This window comes from Aristolochia californica, unplaced genomic scaffold, assembly GCF_029961685.1.
Source record: "Aristolochia californica isolate CCGP_79_NKW_82.1479 unplaced genomic scaffold, dmAriCali1.0.hap1 SCAF_8, whole genome shotgun sequence".
In the NCBI taxonomy this organism is placed as follows: domain Eukaryota; kingdom Viridiplantae; phylum Streptophyta; class Magnoliopsida; order Piperales; family Aristolochiaceae; genus Aristolochia; species Aristolochia californica.
Window position 1 is genome coordinate 35,589,693 of NW_027182279.1, and position 21,251 is coordinate 35,610,943.

At 35.1% G+C, this 21,251-nt stretch overlaps 1 pseudogene; it reads right to left on the reverse strand.

Annotated features, from left to right (window-relative positions):
* Positions 1-7,509: 7,509 nt before the first annotated feature.
* Positions 7,510-11,908, reverse strand: LOC137939174 (uncharacterized; annotated as a pseudogene).
* Positions 11,909-21,251: the final 9,343 nt, after the last annotated feature.

A 21,251-nucleotide genomic window follows, 5' to 3' on the forward strand; every position in this document is an offset into this window, starting at 1 on the left:
TGTCCCCTTCTTGCTAGACAGAGTAGAAAAGGGTAAACTGGAGCGGGAGAGATGAAAACTAATCACCACCATTCACTCAAAAGAAGGTCGATCCAACGGTTAAAACGATGGTTAACTATAAATACTATATGAAGGTTTTGTTGTACTTCGAGAGAAAATTACTTGACAAAACAATAACAAGACATATTGTTTTAAAGAGCCAAATTATTCTCTCATTAAGTTAAAATTTTGTTTAGAATTATGTAATCAATTTGGCATTGAGAATGTTAATATAGTATGATCAAGAATGAAAGTTGTTTTTGTAATTTTGAGTCATTAAAAGATATTTCCAAAGCAATACAAGGTTGTTGTTACTCTCCAAAATTACACTAAGTTCACACTCGAGTTAGGAAATCGACATGAATTTATGCATAAAAATAATCAATTAACCATTTAAAAAATCTAATGCATGTCTTTTTTAGTCATAAGATGAGATTCTCAATATTTGAATGAGTCGATACTTTGAGATACATTTGGTTTTGACTACTTCAACTTTTTAAGCATAAAGGAGTTCTTAGTAGTACTAAATTTGTAGCTTCAGCTATTTAAGTTTATAATTTCAATAGATTGTAAGCTCTCAAAATCAAGCACAATTTAAACTAAGTATTATACACTACAATATAAAATGTTATAATAAGCAGAAATCTACATGATTCATCATCGAACTTGTTTTGGAATTGATTTTAAAGTCCAAGTCCTTGTAACAAACTTGCCACAATTGGCTCCACAATTACTATCACCACATTATCCAAATTTCTCAAGCTAACAAATTTCAAATTTTAGGACAGATAGAGACACTACTCACCATGGAGTAATGAGGTCTTATAAATATCTTAATCTTTGTTGGGTCCAATATATTTACTCATGATTCATCATATAAGAAAATCTAATAGCTCATTGATTTTCCTTGTGTGCTACACATGTAAACATGCTAAGTAGAAGAAAAATAACTGAAGAGGATTTTGTCAATTTCAAAGGCTAGTTTCTCACACCTCCAATGATCACTTCAGCTTATGTCTAAATGGTCAAAGCCATATAAGACTAACCAATGTCTCCTAATTTGACTTATCAATCCCCTTAAATTTTACAAGTCATATGCCCCATGCTAATAAGAAGATTTTAATAACTTGTCAAATGTTTGGGTTGGAGACATATTCTCGTCTAATGAAGATCATGTGATCTTGGGTATCCAAATTAGTTTAGGTCCCATAGCCCTTATATTTGAAGCTAAGTTTAGTCTAACCTTGGGCATTCAAAATTGCTTCACTCTCTTCTTAGAAAATTTCACTAAGCATTCAAAAGTATAGTGGTGCTAGCTAGCATTCACAATACTAACATGCAACTATGCAAGGTTCTATTATGGCCTTTGCTACATAAGCTCATTCGACTACCTTTGATTTTTCCTTTTTTATTTTAACCCTTTGGAAGGTATAGCTAGAGTTTATTTAATTTTCTTTATTTTCTAGAAAAGTTGTTTAAAAAAAAATTAAATTAGGGTTTAAGAGTGCAAGGACATTACTCTAATTCTTCATATTGTTTAAGTTATTAATACGGGAGAGGGGTTGGCAAATCCTACTCCCTCTTATTTTCTCTGAAAGATTTAAACATGGTAATAGAGTAGGTGGTCTAAGATCTGTGAGTTGAGATTATCAATTCATAGAGATTATGATATCTTTCACTACAAACTTCATTTTCTCTTTATCTGTAATTTTTTTCTTTTTTGTCCCATAATTTTCTTATCTATGACTAGTTTTTTTAGTCTTCACTAGGAACATCATTAATTTTGTAGTATATTGGACTTTAGATTCAGATTATGATTAATATTGCATAAAATCATCTTTTAAATTAGTATAATGTTGTGTGATTCATTAAAAAAAATCATCATTTTACCCTTATTATTAGACTTTAGATTCAGATTATGATTAATATTGCATAAAATTGTCTTTTGAATTAGTATAGGGGGGTTAGTGCCTCAAATGGATTCTTGAAGATCAAGTTTATGTCCAACATGAAGATCATGTCAGTCATATACATGAAGATCATCTTCGCATTTAGTGTTAGTGTTGACGCCTTCATGTACAGGAAAACAGTTTCCAGTGAATAGTGCCTACTCATTAGAAAAACATAAAAAACAAGAGAATCCCTAAACCTGTACAGTACACTTATATAATTACAACATAATCCTCGAACCCCAAATTAGGTAAAACAATCATTATTACTACACGAATAACTTATTTAATGTATAATTAAATATATTAATATATTTATTAATTGAATTAGATATGTTATTGTGCATTAATATGGTAATTACGTGAGCCGATGAAATACGCACATGATTAATTACAAGTAATAAATAAATAACGTTATAAATAACAAAAATGAAAGTAATATGTTTAGCTATTAATTTATTAATAATATATGATATACTATAGCCTAAAAATGAATGATTTAAGAGGAAAAATTGATCTAATCATAACTTTAATACACTATATATTTGTACGTAATATTATCACTATTAAATCACTAATATAATACAATAAATAAAAAATAAATATAATGAGTAAATAAAGAATTATTTTATTAAAAACGTAATATGCGTAGTATTAATTAATAATATATTTCCAAAAAATTAAAATTAATCAATTGATCAAATGCATATTGTAACTACATTTTATTTATCAGACTTAAATATCTAGTTTAATATAGTAATAAAATTTAATAAATATAATATATAAATAAATATACAACTTTATTACTAATGTAATAGAGTTTTATAGTAATAACCAGTTCGTGATTAGTATTAAAATCATCAAATTACAAGTTTAATACATAAGAACAACACATGTTCAAATACAATAAAAGATACAATCATCAGTTATCATTCCACATGCAAGTCGCTTTGTCATCTCGAAATTGTGGGGCTCTTGTGGATTCTAATACACGCTGCCTCCGAAAGCTTGTTACTTGGGTATCCTCTTCCACAAGACCATCGCTATCATCGCTGTCTGTATCATCTGTTGCACGTAATTGGACCCCATCACCTCCTCCACCAAACTCGTCATCCGAATCATCATCTTCCAAATCAAATATATCATTGTGCAATATGCAACAAGCAATGACAATAATAACTTCTAAATAGTCATAAACAAAAATAATGGCTAATCTTCAATCATAACCTATTCATCCAAACTCAACAATCATATTCACATCCATACTCATCCACCATATTATCCATATTATTAAGACAACAAACATATAAAATAGTAACCTTAACCATACTGGAAAGTCTAACAACGTTATAATTCAAACATCGTCTTTAATACATAACAATCTTCTCAAAAAAGATATTGTACTTAAAACGCATTACAATTAGTTGTTTGCACAATAATTAAGCCACTCGACCCGCTCCGCCACTATCATTTTTACAAACAAGGCCTTCATACTTGGTGTATCTAACCATCTAGGAGCGCCATACTTCAGTGCTTTTGACAGGTCCGGAATTTCCGTGAGGGCATTGAGCCAAGGTTCTTCGACATCGCGTTCCTTATATTTCATAACACATTTCATAGCTTCAGCGATTTGGCCAACTGCATCAATTAATTGTCTATTGTCTTCTGTGGGCAATTCGCTTCTCTTTCTACGACGACGTGAAGATGACCCTTTACTACCACGAGATTGATTCGTTGTCGAATCATTTCCGCTAATGAATTGCGGTGGAGTTCCCATAACTCCGTCAACATTGTCGGGCTCATCCATCGGGGATTGGAGCCGACTCATCATGAATAATTTCATCACCCAGATCTATAGGAGTTGTACTACCATTCCCTACAGCTATTGTGTTTCCGACTACCATAGCCAATTTGTCGTAAAGGGGGCAACCTTGTTGTCTATACTTCTCAACCTCTTTATGCTCCTACAAGAATAAAACATCATTTATAATGGAATAGAGTTCTTAGTAATGCGAAACAATACAAACTGTTTTACAATATATCATGATTTACTGACCTTAATGTAGTCTTGCCATACAGAATGACATGCAGTAACTCGTTGTGTGGTTACATCCCAACCGAACCCACTAGTGTTGAGACAGCTCGTTACCATTTGGTATGTTTTCTTCCATAATCTTGTTCAATTCTTAAGCTGCTCAATAATTTTTTTATTGATTGCGTCTTCATTGAACTTATTGACACATTCCGTATATACCTCGTGCTTCCAAACCCCATTGGGCAACTTGTTCCCCATATATAGCTGTTCGACTAAAAGATCGAGCATTTTGTTGTCTTCTTCAAAGCTCCAAAAGTCATATGGTCAACCACTTGGTTGTTTTCTTGCAACCATTTTCAATCTAAATCCGAGATTGTCCTCATGGAAAAAACTTTATCAGACAACCATTACTCATCACAAAACAAAAACCACAAATAAGAAAATACCATGTGGTGGATATTTATAACACCTGAATCTCCTCACCACATGGCAAAAACATTCCATAACACTTCAAAATTTTTAAACAACATTTTAAAACATTCCAAAATTAATCAACTATTTCCATTAGAGATGCAGTAAACAATGCAAACACACACACACACATCAAGTCCAAATTCACTGAACACCCTTGGTACAATCCCATATGACTTCACGGTCACTACGAATTGTACCTCGTCAGTGATGGGGGTCGGGTTTCGTTGGCTAATAGACGCCCGTGTAAGCGACTCAACCTTGTTTGAATTGGACTAAGCACCGTAAACCGTAATTGAGAACCTTAAAAACCCTAGACCCTAAACCCTAACCCTAGACCCATACCTCCAAAACCTCCTAAACCCTATACCCTAAACCCTAATTCCAGAAGTTAAACAAAAGACCCTAGATCTTAAAAACCCTAAAAGCCCCAAACCCTAAACCCTAAACCCTATCACCCAATAAACCTTAACTGAAAAAAATTGAAAAAAACACCTAAACCCTAATTCTAGAACCTAAACCCTAACAATACTATAAATCCTTAACCCTAACAAGTTAACCCCTACATACAGAGCACCAAACCCTAACAACACTAAACCCTAACCCTAATAAAAATTTTAGACCCTAATCTATAACACTAAATCCCACAATTATGCACAAATAACCCCAAATTAGGCACTGAAACTAAAATTAAATCATATACAACACTCATTTAATCAGAAAAAAATTAGGATTTAGTCGTACCTTCTGAAATTTGGGAAAAACCGAAGCCAACGGCTGAAATCAAAGCCGAATGGGGAAATCGATGCTGAATCGAAGTAGGAATTAAGAGATCAAAGCCCAAATGTCAATATCGAAGAAAACCAAAACTGAAATAGGGGAAATCGTAGGAAATCGGAAGGAATTTTGGGGGAAAAGATAAGAGCGAGAGGGAGAAGGGAGTGAGATGCCGCAAGGGAGAAAAGAGGGAGAAGAGACAGAGAGAAGAGAGGGAGGCCGAGAGGGATAAGAGAGAGGGAGAAGCGAGCGGGAGGTTTAGAGGGAGAGCGAGTCCGAGATGGAGAAGGACGCCGGAAGGACGTTCGCAGCGAGAGATGGAGGCAGTAGAGAGGGAGCAGAGAGCTTGGGGTTCAGGGAGGCTATAGAGGGGCTGCGGGAACGAGAGAGAGGTGTGGGAACGAAATGAGTAGAAATGAGCGAGACGGTATGAGCCAGAGAGAGCCCCACGCGTGAGTCATGTAGATGATTCTCAAAATCGGGCGGAAAGCACTTTTCGCCGTTTACTCTTGGGACATGAACTCCTGAGTCATGGATGTTCATGTACATGACATGAATTTTGGCGTTTCCTAGCGACCTCAGGACATGAACTGTGTAATGCGCATGAAGATCATGTCCTGAGTCATGTGCACTAACCCCCCCATAGTGTTGTGTGATTCATTAAAAAATCATCATTTTACCCTTATTATTAGATTTTACATTCAGATTATGATTAATATTGCATAAAATTGTCTTTTGAATTAGTATAGTGTTGTGTGATTCATTAAAAAAATTCATCATTTTACCCTTATTATTTGTTTCATAATTAGTTGGACATTGGTTTCATGTTATGCTTGTTCCTAGTTTCATATTATGATGATTTAAATTTTGTATTATTCTCATACTATGCTCATCTTGGGTTCTAATTATGTTTGTATTATTATTGGAATTAAGATCAACCAAGCTTAGGATCTTATCATTTTTGGCTCATCTACCCTACTTAAGAACCAGAACAAACAACAAAAATGCAACACTCCACTTGTAAAACAAAATATAAAAAATAAAATCGATGGGAAAATTATTTCTTCGCCACATGGAAACCATTCTATAGCACTCCCATATATAAACTTCAAACAAAAAATATACGCCAGGAACATAAACATAGGATATGATTGATAACAAAAACACATCATAAATATTAACATAGAATATGATTGACAACAAAACACATCATAAATATTAACATAGAATATGATTGATAACAAAAGCACATCATAAATATTAACATAGAATTTGATAAACAAATAATGAAGGTTTAGGGTTAAGGATGAAGGCTAAGGGTCAAGGGTTAAAGGTTTAGGATTTAGGGTAAAGGTTTAGAGTTTTGGGATAGGGTTTATGGTTTAGGAGTTAGGGTCTAGGGATTAGGGGATAAGGTTAGAGTTTAGGGTTTAGAATTTAAGTTGTAGGGTTTTGGGTTAAGGTTTAGGGCTTAAGAGTAGGGGTTTATGATAAAGACTCAAAATTATCGCCCAGGAAGAAGAGAAGTAGAAGAAAAGAAGAAAAGATAAAAATAGAAAGTGCCACCACCAAGAAATCTAAAAAGTGGGTCACCTCTTAGAAAAGAGGAGTTCAAACGCATAAAGGTAAAAGGGGTTGGTCAAAGGAGTCAAACTTGCCTCTCTTAAAGAAGATGAGATCTTGTTAGAATAGAAATAATTTACTTTGATTGATGTAATCTTTTAAATTCCTAGATTTTTTTCCTAAATTGGTGTGATCTCTCAGTCTCCTAGGATCTCTTCTTAAGTTATGTAATTAGAGATCCTAATTGATTGAGGAATTGCCCTAAAAATACATTTGAAAAGTACAAATAGGGTGTTGGTGATGGCCTAGGTGGCTTCTCAAGAGGGGGTGAATTGAGATATTTCAAATTAAAATTTAGCGTGCCAAATTAAAATTAAAGTAAGTGTAAAATAAAACCATACACAGATTAAAATTTGGACATAAAAATGTTTTATTATCAATGTTCCCTTATAGGTGTTCGCCGTCCAATAACCCTTGTTTGAAAAATTCCACTAATTAGCTCTATTAACTGGAATTTACATAAACAAGATTTTGGCTCTCTTTAAAGTCACATGTATGCTCAATTACACGCTTTACAAATCTCCCTAGAGATTAATTAGCTAGATTTTAACTCTAGCAAGCTCTTCTATCTCAAATTCATGGTCTTAGATCAACATATGAAATGAGGAAGTAAAATACAAGAAAAGAAAAGCTCACCCCCTTGAATTAATGGAGAGAAAACCTTCTCCTTTGAGATATCCAAACCTCCAACCTTTGAAGTACAATAGAGAAACTAAGGTTTCTAACCAGCAGTGAACACGAGTAACTTTTGTCTCAAAATTTTGAACCTAACTGATAACTTCATATTACAAATGGAGTAAACTTTTGGCTATTTGATTTGCAGAAATCCACTTTTTCGATGGGGTCATTTCCCAGAATCCCAAAAGATATATAGAAAAAGAGACTTAATATGGTAAATAAGGCAATGCAAGGTTTTGGTAGGGCATCTCTATATTAATCTTGTGGTCTTCTGCATGCATAGTACTTTGCTCAACACAGTGAGGAGGAGATTCTTGAGGAAGCATATATAAGAGTTTCTTCTTTCATCCCTTATATTCGCTAATTTGTGCTAACCTGCAAGTGAAGTAACAGGAACAAAGGATATTGATAAAGCGTCCAAAAAAGGCTCCAACTCAACTCAGAGGTCTTTTGAACTCTTTAGGTAACAAGATAGGAAAAAGCATCACCAATCAACATCTTGTCAGAGATCAACTTTTCTGCCTCATTTATCTTTAAGATTAAAAGAATCAATACTAGAACAAAATTAGCATTTAACAGCACTAACCGTTGAGTGTTCTTTGGCATGAATAGGCTGACATGAGCGCATAGTCACAGGTTCTTCATATTCACTGAATGTAAACCAACTATTATACTGAAATAAGACAGTCAAAGCATGAAGAGAGTTAAGACAAACAGGGAAAGAAACAAAAGGACCCCATGGCTTTTCATTGAACTTAATTAAAACTGAGAAGAAGAAGAAAAATCAAAAAGAAAACTCACCTGATCAATAGCAAAATGCACTGGAATATCCTTTACAAGAGATAACTCTTTCCTTAGACGAACTACAACCCCAACTGCAGCATGTGTGTAAGTCAAACCTGTCTGAATAAGGTAAAAAAGGGTAGAACCTTCCGGCATTGCCTTTGAATCAACCCCTTTCATCCATCCAACACCAGCACCCTCTCCTAGCAAAATTGGATCATAAATTTGGACAGGTAATTGTTGTAAGCGTGCTTGGTTGTATTTCAAAAAAATTCTAAAAAGATATAATGGGTAAAACAGAGAAATTACCATACAGATCATACTAGAAATAACATTTTTTTCCAGTTGGGGAGCACCAGTTTTATAGCCACAAATTGCTTGTCCCTAGAAACTAAAGTTGATTTTATTCCTCAGTTGTCATTATCTATTTTTGATTTAGTATAACAATTTAAATGTTCATTCAGAAGAAGAAAAAAATAAAAGATAACACAAAACACAAGGTACTACCTGGAGAATTTTAGTAGCCTGAACAGGTGTGTCCCATACACCTGTTTCTGGTTGTTTATAAAAAAATCCTCCATGACTCCATTCTTTGCCTATAGGGACATAGAAAACAAGCCAACCTTCGCGACGTGCCCAATGGACAAGCATAGCAAGTGTAATACTTTTTCCACAACTGACGAGACCATCTAAAACAATCTGCTTTTTAACTTCAGGAGCTAAAAACATGGAAAGAAATAAAAATGAATGTTTAAGCAAGAAATCGAACTAAATGAACTTGATTCTTATAGATCCATCAACAAAACGATAAAATTTCTCCAGTACAACATCTGGTCAGTGTAAGTAGCCTCACTTAATGTGTTTTAGATTGCCCATCCATAAACTCAACATAAGAGCGAGTCAAAATAAGCAATGTGACCGAAACTGTTAGCTATATTTATAAATTCTATTGAGGCAAAGCTACGTGATGCTCAATGGTCTTATTCATATTTATCAGCAAAAACTAGTTCAGTAGGACAACTGAGCTGATAAATTCTATAACACCTTCCAATCCATGGAACAGCATGCAATGCCAGTACTTGTGCCACTTACTAGAGTGCAATTGATAAAATGGATGGTGCAATGACGCACATACCTTAAGATGTATATCCTAACTTTTCAAGTCTAATTTGGAAGCTGAAATCATAAAGGATTTTTTAACCATTTAATCAATAGTTAGATCGACTCCTACATTAGAATGTACAACTTTCAAGGTTTAGAAGCTTTCCTATTTTATATTTAAAGTCACACAGTGAACCAATACACTACTCTATGCGTTATTCAAATTCGACCTTTACAGACTTCAATTAACCTTAATTCCTTTAATCTGCTGATCAGCCAGTGAAATGTTAAAAATCTTGGGCACTGTCCATTTCAGATAAAAGTGTATCAATATCATATACATTGATTAATTTCTTATACGCAAAACAAAAGTTCCATTAGTTTTAACATGTAAACCTAAAAACTCAAGTTTCCAAATAATTTAAGAAATTAGATAAAAAAATTACCTTTACTATGCACCCTTAATGGTGGATCAACAATGCGCCTGAAATTATCTCTAAGGTCCAAGAATTTTTGCCTCACCAACAAAGCACTTCACTTTGTCTCCTCAAACTCCTTTGTCATATCCATTGGCAATCCCTCAGGCAAAATCTCATTTAATTCCTCCAACCTACATGCAATAAAAAAAAAACACCTAAGCCAAAGGTGCCAAAGGTTGGACTACCCATTCAATTGGCCAAGTTAACTCTCTGGAGTCGAATTCTTCCATGGTCAAGTTTTTCAAAATAACCAATATCCTCTGAATGGAAAGTACAGGTACATGTACTTAACAAGCATGGATGTTTAATAATCTATATCCCCTTTGTTTTGTTCAATTTCTTAGGCAGATCTGTCCTCTAATATTTTATGAAAAAAAAAACTGTCCATGTTATGGTGTATCATTAGGCAGTGTCCATGTAAAAGTTGATCTTGGATTGTGGCAACCAGATTCTTATGTCATATTACGCATCTATCTCAAACGAAGGTTTTTGGTTCCATTCAGTCTCCATTTGCTTTTGTTGCAAATTTCATTTAGTAGATGATAATTGCACACCATCCAAGAGAAGAAAATAAGTTAGCTAAAACAGCTTCATATGCCCAGGAGTTTAAACTTCCCTCTACTAATATTTTCTATTATATAGGATTCTTTATAGATATGAAATGCTTTGCATGTTATTTCAGCTAGACAGGAGTTTAAACTTCATCTACTTCAATTTTTTTTTTTTTTTTTTCAGTAAGAGGCTACTTGTAGCCATGACAATTGTAGTTCTCTTATATCTCCATAACATTCTGTCTCAAGACTCCCCACATGAATTGCAGAATTGGGTGAGGACAATATCAATTTGTTTCAGACTCCCAAATAACGTCTTAATGATCCCTGGTGCAGCTGTGATCTACATCCTGCTTGGAGGCAATAATGCACAAAATAAGCAGATCAAATCTACCATTTTCAAAAAAAAAAAAAAGCACCTGAACTGACCATAAAAAATGATTGCTCTTGAATTAGAACAATTCAGCAAGATAAAATAAAATAAAATAAAATGCAAACACTGTCATTATTCAAATGTATGAGAGAAGTGGGCAACAGTAGGAGTGTTGATAAATGAAACTGACTAAAACCAGAGAGGGGAAGTCAAATATTCAATTGAGAGCTCCCATGATAATAAAACAACATTAGTTCAACATGTCCATTTCTACATGATAATGGGGATATAACAGGAACAAAAAAATAAACCCAAGATGAGCACATTGCCCCTAAAAGCAGAAACAAAAATAAGAACTTTTCCTACTCTAATAAACTCTGAAGAGTTTAGTTACCCGCATGATTAAACTCCTTTATATGCTACTGACACACATACATACAGTTAAGAAATTCAAAAAAATCTGAGGCAAGTTCGAGTATCCAATAAAATCAAAACTACTAAACATAAGCCGGGGCAACGCATAAACACTTAGTAAAATAATAAAAAGATACCACAGGGCCATGTATTTGAACTGAAGCGATGAACTCCTCAACATTGGACGAAGACCATTTGGTCAGCGGCTTCTCTGGAATAAGAAAAACCCTTTTGTGGTACTCAAGAAAAGTAAATCGCTCACGCCAATAAGCTTTCCAGTTCTCCCAGTAGCCAGCAGAAGACGAATCTTCATTTCCTCCCATCCTAATGAAAACCAGACTACGTTTATGGCATCAATGCTATAATTCCATCTACAGAAAAGAATAAATAAGGAATGAAGAACCAGTTGTCTACAAATTTAACAGACACTATCACACATTAGACATCAAAAGATCATTAATGGTAAAAAAAATCGTGCAGAGACTACATCCACTGATGAAAATGGAGTGGGAATTCAATATACAGATTCAAGGATAGGTTTTACTACCTGATTGAAGATCGAAATTACGGTGTCGATTTTGATCAGGGAGAAGAGAAGATAGGCGTTAACAGAAGGGGAAGACGAGAAATGTGCTTTACAGTTTTGAACCTTTCAATTACTTAAGTTCCACCACTATAGAGATATATAGTTCGGTTTTAATAATTTTATGAGCGTAAAAACGTCCGGGACTTGCTTTATCAGACACGTGTTTTCTTTCCTCGACTCTCGAGGCTTCAATCCAACACACGTGTTTAGTCCGGAGCTGTCGTTTTTCGATTCATACGCCGACTCGAAGGTCTCTGAACCGCGGTGCAGCATGCAACCTCGGTTTACAAGCCCTTGCTTAAAAAAACTCGGCAAAATTCAAATTTTACTTGAGTTATGCACAAGCTCAAATATAGAATAAAACTTTTTAAGTATAATAATTCAAGTTTGAGATTTTTGTGTTTGGTTTATTAGTTTGTATGCTGACTCATTAGTATAGATTTTCTTAAGAAAATACTCTTCACCCTAATTGCTTTCATTAGTTCTCTTTTTAGTTAGTTGATGATTTTTCTTATTTACCTCAAATCTCAAAGATGATCGATCATTCAACTCTTTTGGGTTCCTCAATATCTGATGTTGTTGTTTGTCAGTAGAATAAACGATATTAATGTTAGGAATTAGACACCCTAATTTAAAACTAACAAGAGCAATAATAATCGCATAAAAAAAAAAGTAAGCACAAAAAATACAAGATTTATACAGGTTCGCCTCCAGGTGAGACTATGTTTTGTTTGTGCACTTGATCTTGATACTACCTTCTGTTTTTTGCTTTTCCACGTGACAAGATTACCTTCCACAAAAGTAAAGTAACCAGACGTGGATCTTATGGTTGTCTGATCTCCTGCCCAATCAGAATCTGTATATCCTTAAATGTTTGAGACACCTTTTTTTTGCAAATAACAAACCTTTTCCTGGAGCACTCTTTAAGTATCTCAAGATCCGATAGACCGCTTCCATATGTTCTTCACTTTTAGTGCATGAATGAACTGACTCACAACGCTCACTGCATCTACTACATCTGGTCTTGTGTGTGATTGGTAGATTAATCTTCCAACTAATCGCTGATAACGCCTTTGTCTGTTGGAATTTGATCTGGGAGAATTCCGAACTTATGATTCATTTCTATCAGCGTCTACATCGGTTTACAATCAAGCATTCCGGTTTCTGCTAAAAGATCCAACACATATTTTCGATGTGAAAGGAAGACTCCATGTTTCGATCTTGCCACCTCAATTCCCCAGAAGATCCAACACATATTTTCGATGTGAAAGGAAGACTCCATGTTTCGATCTTGCCACCTCAATTCCCAAAAAATATTTAAGTTGTCTAAGATCCTTCATTTCGATTTAAGTGGCTAAATACTCATGTAAAGGTTGCATTTCACATGGGTCATCTCCTGTCAAGACCATATCATTAACATACACAATTAAAGCCGTTACTTTTCCTTCTTTATCTTTTATAAACAAAGTATGATCTGAGTTACTTTGCTTATAGCCAAACTCCTTCATTGTAGCTGAGAATCTCCCAAACCATGCTCTAGGTGACTGTTTCAGCCCGTACAATGACTTCTTCAATTTACAGGCTTTACCTTGACATAAAGAGCCACTTTTAACTCCGGGTGTAAACTCCATGTTGACTTCTTCTTCTAAGTCTCCATTGAGCAAGACATTTTTAACATCAAATTGTTGTAGAGATCAGTCTCGATTTGCTGCTATAAATATAAGAATGTGAATTGTATTGATCTTAGCTACTGGTGCAAAAATATCCTGATAGTCTATCACATACCTTTGCGTATATCCCTTTGCAACTAGCCGAGTTTTATATCTTTCAATACTTCCATCCGGTTTGAGTTTCACTGTGAACACACATCGACATCCAATTGTCTTCGCTCCTTTAGGCTGTGAAACAATTTCCCACGTGACATTCTTTTGTAGAGCCTCCATCTCTTCGTTCATCGCATTTTTCCATTTTGGATAAGCTAATGTATCCTGCACATTACTAGGAATAGAAACCCTGGATAATTGATCAAGAGTAAATGCATACAATTTAGTCAACCTATGAGAGGACACATAGTTGTTGATTGAGTATTTGGTCTAGGCTTCAAGATCAGGTTCATAATGTTTCTTTGGAGCTCCCCTATTCAATCTTTGTGGATCTCTAGGAGTTATATTTTCTATAGGAACACATGTTTCAATAGATTCATCAAACACAAGATTCGTTTTTATCTGAGGAGGAACATTCTGGGTGGATTCTTTAGTTGATAGTGCAGACATAAGCAACTTTGATGATTCTTTAGGAGCAATTAATGATTCACTCTTAGCTTCATGGCTGGGATCACAGTTTTGTTGCACATCATGACGACCTGGTTGGTTAAAAAATTCATTCACTGCTTCTATCTCAGCACCTCCACTATTCTCTTGTTGATTAAACAATTCATTCACTGCTTCTAACTCAATAAACTCAGCGCCTCCGCTATTCTCTTCACTTGAGCTCTCCCCCTAAAGAGAATTCCGAGAGACTCCCCCTGAGTAATAAGGTTTTAATTCATGGAAAGAGGTATCTAGAGTTACATGGAGTTTTTAGATGTGTGGATCATAGCACCGATATCCTTTTTGAAAATCAGAATAGCCAACAAAAACACATCGTTTGGCACATGGATCAAGTTTATTTCGTAAGACTTTTGGGATATGAACATATACAGTACACCCAAAAACCTGGGGTTCAAAATTCTAAAGATGGGGAATAGAAATTAGGGAGTGTAATTTTTGTTGAGGAGTTTGAAAGTCTATAACTCGAGAAGGTGTTAGAATGATAAGGTAGGCAACAGATTTCTGAAAACCTAGACACACATCACTCTTTTTTATAAGCAGGGATACCCAAGTCGTTCTAGTACATTCATCAATAAATGTCACAAAATACTAAGCTCGAGAAAACCTTTGCAAGATCCCAAACATCAGAATGAATAACTTCAAATGATTCAGAACTCTTATTCAAACTCGGTAAATAAGAGATACGGTGGCTCTTAGCCAGTTCACAATTGTCACAACGAAAATCCAAATTATTCAAACCTGAAAAAAGTTGTGGTCGCAATTTCCTAAGATAACCAAAGGAAAGAGTACCGAGTCTTCGATGCCATAACCATAAAGTTGCTTGAGCACTGTCTTCATTACTAGCTTGATTTGCCAGATCGATTTTTGATCCCCATTTTCTGTCAACTCCAAATAGTAGAGTTTGCCCCGTCTAATACCATAACCAAGAATCTTCTAGGTTAGAATGTCCTAAAAGACACAAAAGGAGAGCCATAAAGTTACACTACAAGCAAGAGTTTAAGTAATTTGGCTAACATACAACAGATTGTATTCAAGAGATGGAACAACAAGGATAGTATCTTTCCCAGTAATAGGAGAGGTATTACCATTCGCGATGGAAATAACGGATTGAGGAGAAGGTAGGACATATTTTAACTGACTGGAATCCCTTGTCATGTTATCGGATGCACCTGTATCAATAATCCAAGTTCTATTATTAGAATATACAGATAATACTGATGCTTTACCGATAATACCTGGATGGGCAACATTCGCCATAGGCAACAACTTCTCCCCAACAATCTTTTTTTGAGAAGTCCCACCACACTGGATAACCAATAATCTCGTAACAACGCTGTTGCGAATGACCTTTTCCCCCACAGTGAGTGCATACCTGGTTGTTAGCTTTTCCAAAGATTGGACGATAGTTCCCCATTGTCTGTTTGTGGGTTGATTCCAATTTTGGGTCCGATTCGGTTTGGTCTGGCCTGGTTCGGTTTGGGTCCGATTCGGTTCAGTTCTGGTCCGATCCAATTCTGGTCCGGTTTGATTTTGTTTCGGTTCGGTTCCGGTCCGATTGTGGTCTTATTCAGATCCGCTGGGTTGACCCGTAGATAAATAAAGGAACATTAGTTCCTAAGTTTAGAAAAAAAATTCACCTTTCTCCTTCGACGACGACGATGGTCGGCAGCAGGGCCGGTGGTCCGGTCGTCAGCGATGCTATTTTGGCTACGGGATCGTCATTGCAGAAATTTTTTTTTTGCAAGCATCGGCTTCCTTTGGTCGGTGGCTCGACTGCTCACAACGACGTTCAAAATCTCTCTGACGGTGGCTCTGGTAACGGCTGTCAAACGCCTAGCTAATACAACCCAAAAGACCAATTTGTTAGGCGCGGAAAATAGAGTACTTAACCCAGGACCACCTCTGACACCCACCGTTCCCCCTGGTCGACATCCATGACGGCACACGCTAGCGGCCCACACTAGTCTGGAAACTAGGTCGCCCCTTTCGGGATTCGAACATGAAACGTGGTGCCTAGCTATGATACCATGTCAAACGCCTAGCCAATACAACCCAAAAGACCGGTCTGTTAGGTGCGAAAAGCAGAGTACTTAATCTAGGAGCACCTCTAACAACGGCAGCGACAGAGCGTCTTTGGCAATGACAGTACGGTTGTCGGAGATGTTCGGAAGCCGGTTTAAACCAGTTCTTCGTGCACTTCAGCGAGGGGACAGATCTTCTGCTCTGTTCTTCGGCAAGAAACTCTTCGTGTGCTTTGGCTATTGGATAGAGCTTCCGCTCTGTTCTTCGGCTATAGGAAGCTCTTCAACTATGGCTTCTTCGTTCATGACGACGGCAAAATTTTCTCCCGCTCTGATACCATGTGAAACCAAATAACACCAAGAAGGATTTCAAATAATTTTTTTTGATGATATTCTTCTCCTCATGGAGGCTTTTTATAATACATTTACAACCTAATTTAGATCCAATTCAGATCTTAAAATCAGGAACAAAACAAGGAAACAAATCGTTTCCTATAATTACAGTAACAATTTACACAATTTATAACTCATTCCAACATAAACCCTAATAGTGGCGCCTCAAATATAAAGAGAAAACTAGGGCAACGACAATACAAGAGTGAAATCCCCAAACTGTTATTAATGAAACAACAATAATTATATAGTGGACTTGGCGGGGGCTCCCCGCCCTCCTTACAACCCCCACGTCGTCCTTACCACGAAGGTCGATCCGTGTACTGACTCAGCGTAAGTCATTAATTAGGCTCCACAACTTAACTATTGATGAATGAGTTTGCCTTTTCTATTAATTCTATTAAGCTAGTTATCGTACATTAGTATACTCCTTTGCAATAGCGTATAGTTCAATGGTACTAAGTTCATCACCAAAATCTCTTTATTCATTTTTGTAAAGTTTTTATTTTTTTAGTTTTAAATGTATATTGAGCTCCAACCCAACTCGAGCATGAGTTCGAAATCAATTAGAATTTTCAAGCTCGAGCTCAAGTTTAATTTAAGGCTTGATGGTGAATTGAAACTCGACTTGATGTTTTAAGGTCAAGCCAAGCTCAAACCTACACAAGTTTGACCTTGGCTCGACTCGATGCCACCCCTAATCGAACCTCTCTTTTTTTTTCCACCAATAGGAGAGGAGTCGGTGCTCTCCCAATCATCATTTTTCTCCTATCATTATCAAAAAGAAGGGAGGGGGGAAATTTTTCTCTGACCAAGATCAACCTAACCAAATCAGCTAGGTTTTAGTTCTTCCCCAATTTTTTTATTGAAATATCAACTAGACAAAAGATTGCACCATGTTAAATCTCTATTCAACTAGTCAGTTTTGTATGGGTTTTCTAACAATAGCTATACAATATACTTGTTACATGATGTTAACTTTACCGAAGTTTCACTTCAATATTGAACATAACAAGAAAAGATGCATTAGAAAAACAAAGCAGATAATGTGACATTCTAATTTAGATGTGACAATAGATAAGGATATTAATTGCACTGATTAACGAAGCAACCTGCCTTGATTTGTCTTACTTAAAGTAATGGTGGAGACATCATCCTTTCCCGTAGGGGTTGTGATGAAATTGGCTAAATTTTTTGTTAGGGTTGAGGGTAGAGAAAAAGGTCGGCCAACTCTGTTTGGAGGAGAAGGTGCCATATCTACGTAGAAAGATGAGGGAGCTGGGGAACAATCCCCTTCCCAATTTCATATTTGTGCAAGCAAATAAAAGGAGGTCAAGGAACTACTAAAATGGATTGTGTAGTAGGAATCAGATCTCAAGAAGTTTCAACAGTGATCCAACTCCTTACCAACCATTCTTAACAGTGGATCACTATAGAAATATGTCTATAAGATAAAAGAAATAATTTAAAAATCACATCATGATCGTTCATTGTACTTAATTATTTGTACTTTTTAAATATATAGCATTAATACTTTCCCTTAAGTTTAAATCAATGATATGATGTTCTGTGTTGATGCCCTCATGTTTCAATCAACTACACTTTTCCTATACCACAATACATTAACTTTTTTCTTAACCTTTTGGACCATTTCAATTTCCTCCAAATTTTTGTTTTGAATTTTTTATATCAAGGTATATACTTTTGTAAGCCATTAGCCTTTTGGCGTTAAACATTTATGCTTCCAATTTTTTAACTTCTTTTCTATTTTTCACATTACTTCCTAAAATTTTGAATTTGTTTTTCTATCATAATGCATAGACACTGATGTTTAGGCATCTATTTTAATTGCTAACAATCTATTATTTTATGAACACATGAAGCATATTGAAGTAGATTGCTACTTTATTTGAGATCAGATTGTTAGTGGGAAACTAACTACTCTTCATGAGGACTAAAGACAAGCTGGCTAGTTTATTACCAAATCATTATATGGAGCTCATCTTACAAAGTTATGAGTTGGGTTAACTTCATGGTTTCTCTCCAAATTAAGGGGAGTGTTAGAAAAATAGCATTAGTTTAGTGTATAAGCTATGAGTATAAATGCAATTCTCTCTCTTTATATTCCTTTTGTAGCCTCAAGGGCAGTTTATTCATTACGTATTTTTGGACTATCAAGAGAATGAAGTTAGACGAGCTTTGAATGGAACCTTAAGCTAGAGGATTCAAGCTCTTTGACAATACTCTCTTCCCTCTCTACTTCTTATTTTCTTCTTCTTTTCTTTGCTTCCTTCATTCCTTCTTTCAATTTATTGTAGTTAACACCTAATAGAATATAATCTAATCCTTTAAATCAGCTATTTAAGGTAAAATCTCAAAAGATAAAAACTTGAGATTACAACTTCTCATTTGAAGTATGTAATGTGGGTAGAAGATGAAATATAAATGTGATGTTTAGGAGAGATGAAGAAGTCGCAGAAGATGAGAAAGTTGAACATGAGACCAAGAATGCTAGGAAATCAAAAGATGAACAAGGAGGAGAAGAAATAAGGATGATCATTCAAAATAAAAGTTACTTTTACATTGATTGATTATTCAAAATAAGATTGATCAGACATACTTGGCATGATTGATCAATCAATCATGAGTTTACATAATTAAGTTTCAAATTTGATATTTTCTGATAATTTTCAAGATTTAAACTTATTTCTAATAATCATTTTTCACTAATCTTGAGTTAAATAGACTTAGGGGGTTGTTCATTACTAGTTTTCCTCTTAACTTAGAGAATTGATAAAATCCCAAGGGATTTATGAAAATACCTGCTAGTTGCTGCTAATTGGTATTTGGTAACTTAATCAATTTTTGTTGTCCTGGTTTGAATCAAATTTTAAATAAAGTGGTGTTTAATTTCATGTGTTTGAACCAATAATGGTGAACTAGGTTATTTTTACTTAAGGTACACATGAGAGTGCAAATGGGTTCAAATTTTCTACATTATATTTCTCAAAGAGTAATTTTGTCTATTTGGATTGATTTATGAAAGTTTTATATTCATTTTGGAGTACTTGAAATCCAAGAAACAATAAGAATTCATACATCAAACTTATTTCAAATTAATTTTTCATGACTTCAGAAAATTTGTCACATAAAGAGGTCTTAGGAGAGCCAAAAATAATGGCATCCACATAAATTTGGACAATGATCAAATTTTGTTCATGATTATTAGTGAATAAGTTATATCCACACTTCTCTCATATATTGATTTTGTTCTAGGAATTTACTAAGTCTTTCATTCCAAAGTCTGAGAGCTTTCATCAAACCATATAAAGATTTATGTAATTGGTATATATTGTTTGGTTTGTTCTATATAAAGTTCATTTTTTATCCGATTATGTGTCTTGGGCATCCATTATCCAAAATTCATACATTCTTTGGTCCCTTGGGGAAACCATTAGCAATTGCATTGTCTTTAGGTATCCAAATCTGCTTACTATTTGATTTGTGGGTAATTTCCATGTTATCTTTGGATTTGGGTACCCACATTTATTTTGCACCATACGCATTTCTAAGGTTGCAAATATTTGCATAATGTCTTAATTGATTGCAATAGTAGCATCTAACATGAGGCATGTATACGATTATGTATTTGAGTTCTCTTGTTTTTTCAATGTTACCTCCTCGGTATTTTCTTGTGAGAATTAGCACTTTTAAGCTTTTATTCCAGCTCAATACAACTCTTTTCAAATACTAGATTATCACAAGAAAAATTTGTACAAAATTTGGCTGTCTTAAAGCATTGATCACATGGCCATTGTTTCCTTCCTTAAGGGCAATTATTTCACTCTTCAACTTGGAAATTTATTGCTTTGGGGATCACATTTATCTTTATATTCATGGCATTTCATAAATAGAATCACTTGCCTTTTTCTGTGGTAGAGTCATCATCTTCAAGTGCAATGAGACCAACTCTCCTCTTTAATGGGATGGCTAGAATCACTTCCCTCCAAAGACCAAATCATGCCAGATTGAAGAAGATTTTAGTTGATTTGAACCTTTCAAAACCCTCAAAAACCTCATCCAACCCAAGGAGTTATTTTTCCATTTTCAATTTTGGTCAGACCCCATTTTAGGGTTTTTTCATCTTAGTTTCAAGGCATCTACCTCTCCAAAGCTTTCATTTGAAGCCATAGCTTGGACCAAGAGGACTTTTAAGGCAAGATGAGTAAAATGATTCCTTTAAAATTATGTAGTGCTGGTGCCATTTCTGTTCTAGAGTCAATAGAGCCGCTAGATGAATTTTTTTTTGGATAGGAGCATGGTTGAGCCACCCCAGCTCGAGCTAAACTTCTTTAGGCAAGAGTTGAGTGATTTTGAAATAATTTTGGGATTGTGAAGTTGTTTAAAGAGCAAATTATGAGATGTATCCGAATCTTGTCAAAGTCTTCTATGCAAACCTTAAACTTGTGGTAGCTCAACTCACTTTGTATGTCAAGCACATGGAAATTTTTGTGGCCTTGAGTGAGTTGAATGACATGCTTGGGACTCCACAAGATGGATTCAAGAGATATTTAAAAGATAGCCAGTCCTCTGACTAGGATGAAGACCACCCTCAATCCATAGCAGATGCAATTAGCGATGTTTCTGT